The sequence below is a fragment of the Solanum tuberosum genome, unplaced genomic scaffold (genome assembly GCF_000226075.1).
Source record: "Solanum tuberosum cultivar DM 1-3 516 R44 unplaced genomic scaffold, SolTub_3.0 scf00491, whole genome shotgun sequence".
In the NCBI taxonomy this organism is placed as follows: Eukaryota; Viridiplantae; Streptophyta; class Magnoliopsida; order Solanales; family Solanaceae; genus Solanum; species Solanum tuberosum.
In genome coordinates this window covers 5,456-9,653 of record NW_006239416.1, presented here as the reverse complement: position 1 = coordinate 9,653, position 4,198 = coordinate 5,456, and the positions used below count along the sequence as shown (strand labels likewise).

At 30.8% G+C, this 4,198-nt stretch overlaps 1 long non-coding RNA gene and 1 other non-coding gene across 3 annotated transcripts; one reads left to right on the top strand and one right to left on the bottom strand.

The window, feature by feature from the left end:
* Positions 1-264: 264 nt before the first annotated feature.
* TRNAR-UCU (transfer RNA arginine (anticodon UCU)) lies at positions 265-337 on the bottom strand. The gene has a single exon. It is a non-coding gene; the product is annotated as a tRNA-Arg (tRNA).
* A 917-nt stretch (positions 338-1,254) lies between these two features.
* Positions 1,255-3,517, top strand: LOC107058349 (uncharacterized). Of its 2 annotated transcripts, none has more exons than XR_001471965.1 (3): positions 1,255-1,488; positions 1,578-1,659; positions 3,322-3,517. It is a non-coding gene; the product is annotated as an uncharacterized lncRNA (long non-coding RNA). The 2 variants fall into 2 exon arrangements; XR_001471964.1 differs by having other exon boundaries at positions 1,255-1,494.
* The last annotated feature ends 681 nt before the right edge of the window (positions 3,518-4,198 follow it).

Below are 4,198 nucleotides of genomic sequence, written 5' to 3'. Positions count from 1 at the left end.
TATTTGAACCACTAATCCAATAACCCATTACTGATAAACTAATATCTTTTTTTTATTCGAATTATCAATTTCGATTCGGTTTTGAACAACCCTACTCTAGACTCTATCTAACTAAAAAAATCCAATCCTTCTTTTATTCAAATCGGGTCCAAAACCATTTATGACTGAATAAAAAGATGAGTGAGGTAATATTTTTAAAATTAAAAATTTAGTTCGATTTTAGAGGAGTGTAAAATGCAATTTGCCTAATTAATAAAAAAAAGACACGCCCAGTGGGACTCGAACCCACAATCGCCTGATTAGAAGTCAGACGCCTTATCCATTAGGCCATGGGCGCTACTTCGCTATTGTTTCACTGTTTATTTTATGTAATTTATGATGTGCCCGTAATCATTGTATTCCTTTGTTCATACATATATTTTCAAAAATTGTAAATATTTTACATAAGTTCTTTTTTTTTTATTGAATTAACCCATTATTTAAAATCCAAATTTAGAATATATAATTTGAAGTTTGAAAACTAGATTTTAGATTTTTTAAAAGCTTTCACTCAATTTTTAAAAATAGATTTTCATGTCCAAACATAACTTTAACTTTCAAACCCCTTATAGAACTTTTTTTTTAAAAAAAAAAATCAGCAGGACCAAATTTTATTGATATAAGCAGCAAATGAAAAACGAGACTTAACATTATCCACTACAAGAAAAGAGTAAAATTGTGACGGAATATTTGGAACGGAGAAGTCTGTCACAAATTGTCACGGATTTGTGACAGATTCATCTTATATAAATAAAAAAAATTAAAAGAATTTTTTTACCTACTAAAATTCTGATAGTGACGAAGTTGTGACAGATTTATAACAAATATTTAATATAAGTTTTGTGACAGAACATTTCCGTCACAAAATGATAGCAAATAAAAATAAATGAATATATGTCGTCACAAAATCATCACAAAAATTATGACGGATTTACATTCCGTCTCAATTTAATAAAAAGACAATAAATTATAAAATCTTTAACTTAATGAACCATTTTTTCCGCGAAAATTTAAAAAAATATTAGATGACCTTTTAACTTTCCCCCAAAATTTTCAACACTTTTCATTGTTTTCACTACAAAAAAGCCTTTACTAAGACCAATATTTAAGAAGTTTCCAAAGAATAAAGTGTAAATGTAATTGGATGCATATTTTGAGGCTTGAGCGGGAAAGTCTTTCCGTCAATACGAAAAGTTTTTATTTTATCAAAATTTGAGGCGCTAAAAAATTAATTCTAAAAGTAAAAAGAAAAAAACTAATTCTCAAAATAGAAGTTTGTCCTAAAAGTTGCCCTATTCTCTTTAGATCACCACTACAATTGAGAATGAATGAAACCCAGCTGCCCTAGCTAATCTCAGCGATGCTTTGCCCCTTGAATGGATAGATGTGTATTCTTCTTTGTGCTATTGTTGTCTCCCCTAATCTCAACGACATTCTTCCATTAAATTGGTAAAGGTGTCTTCTTCTTCCTCGTGTTGTTGCTGCTCGATCTGGTTGAAATAGAATCCATTAAAACTTTGTTGGAGACAAAATTTCAGGTGTGTTCATTCTTCTGATTGAGTTGTTGCTGCGCTGTTCGAAATATAATCCAACACAACTTTGCTTGGGACAATATTTCAGGTGGGTTCATCTTCCGATCGAGTTGTTGTGTTTCTTTCATAAGTTATATGAATGACGTTTTTTTCTTGTGTATTCAAGTTACTTCTTCTTCATCTTTTTTAACATTTATTAGGTTAATGATTTCAACTTCAAAAATTATTGGGTGTTGAGATTTTGTGACCATATACATGATATAGAAATATACAAGTATATGACTTGTAATTCAATGACTCATCTTCTTGGTTACAAGTAAATATTAGAAACTCCAACTATAAAAACATAGATGTGAAAGACTGATTTTGTTGTTGTGGAATTATAGGTTGAAGTAGGACTATGGAGAACCTGTCGTTTAAATCTGCAATGACTCTCTGTTTCACTGTTTATAAGTCTTACATATTCACAATAATGGGGTATTAATCTATTCCTCTTGTTTAGGTATTCAATGACATTTCTTTGAATATAAATATGAATTTTGAAGGGATTTTTGGGATTGATTAGTTTAAATTACTACGATGGATATCATTTAAGTCTAATTACAGATTTAGAGATTCAGTTAATTTTTGAAAAAGACAAAAAAAGAATAGCAGGTGATCATTTGTTACATTGAAATCCAAGTGTAATTCCAACAGAAATTATTATAATAAAAAGTCAAAGAAGGTACGTACCATTAGATGGCCATTTATCCATGAAGTATGCAACTTGTTTTCTGCCCACATGTTGTTATACATAGCAGCCAGCTGCTCTTTGTTAACATTTTCTGCCCACATGTTGTTACTTCAGCTTGCCTTTTATGTTATTCACTCAGTTCGTTTGTTTCTATTTCCTTCCAAATGTTGTTAAGTTGTAGTTTCTAAACATATATGCAAAATTAGTTACTGCTTAGAGAATAGTTACAGTTAAATTAGTTACTGCTTAGAGGTGCAACATTTAGAGCATAGTACATTAATTTCTAAATTAACAGCAACTGTACATATCTTTTATGCTGGCTCTGTTTTTATTTTCTACACAACTTCATAACGACATAAATTTTGTTTAAAATTTTCTACTATGCTGCAACAATATCGCTGCCAGCTACCCTGTTTTAACGGTTTCTGCCGAGATGTTGTTAATCTAGCTTGTCTTTTCTGCTAATTTATTCCATTTGCTTATATTATCTACCTAATGTTATTTAGTTGTGGTTCTTCAAAAATAGATGTTGGATTCTTGGCTAATGTATCTCAAAGTTTTCTAATAGATTTTTCTTATTTCTTGCTGCTTCTGCTGATGTTTCTGGATATCAATTGACAAAGACTGAAATTTTAAAATTTTCTACTGGACTTTTGTTCATTCTTCAGTGAAGATGCACTAACTCAGTATTAGTAATTTGCTATGAATATTTTGCAAAACTTTGGATGTTATCACTAAAAAAGATATTGGTGTCGTACAAGTAGAATGAAACTTATATACATCTTTGGCATATATGTTTTTACATGATCACCTTGACATGTAGTATTGTTTAAAATAAAATAGTACACTATTTCTAGTGTACATTTAAATTGTATAACACTAACTACTATAACTTTTGGTGATTAATTGATTGTTTATGAATTTGAATTCATTATATTTTGCTACCTCTTGGTTCTAGTGTCATATAAAAATTAGTAGTCATCATGTAAATTTTAACACATTTATTATTTGTGTCAGCATATATAATATGAGTAACTCTGATCGTGAGTGGATGTATGTTAGAATACTGGAAGATGGATTCATAAATCCAAAGTTTATTGATGGAGTTGAGAACTTTGTTGCATTTGCAAAAAAACATCCACAGTGCATGGATGGTGAGAAGTTAAGATGTCCTTGTAATCATCGTAAGTGTCGAAACAAAAATATTTTGGACGAGTTTACAAATTATGACACAATCTAAGAAACTTATGGCTTTGTACCGGATTATTACCGTTGGTATCACCATGGAGAAAGTTATATTTCAAATCCAAGTGTGCTTAATGATCATCAAGAAGAAGCATTTGGTGAAACCGTGAATCCTCAATCCTATAATGCATTCCAATCAATGGTTTTTGATGTTGTTGGGCCTTCTTATAATGGTAACGTGGAAGAGGACCCAAATCCAACAACACAACATATTTATGATATGCTCAAAGCATCGGAACAAGAGATTTGGACGGGAAATCCACATGGACATACACAATTGTCTGTTGTTGCTCGTTTGTTGAATCTTAAGGCATAACATCATTTTTCGGAAAGCTTGTATAATGAGTTATGTCAGTTTATATCAAAATTGATGCCAAGTGATAACAAAATGATCGATAGCTTCTATGGTACTAAAAAGTTAATGCGGGGATTAGGCTTGCCAGTTGAGAAGATTGATTGTTGCAAAAATGGATGTATGCTTTATTGGAGTAAGGACAGTGAACTAATCAATTGCAAATTTTGCTCTCATCCTCGATTTAAGAGATCAAAACATCAACGTTCCAAGAAGAAAACTAATATTTCTTACAAGAAGATGTATTATTTTCCTTTAACTCCACGGCTACAAAGGTTGTATGCATCTAATGCAACA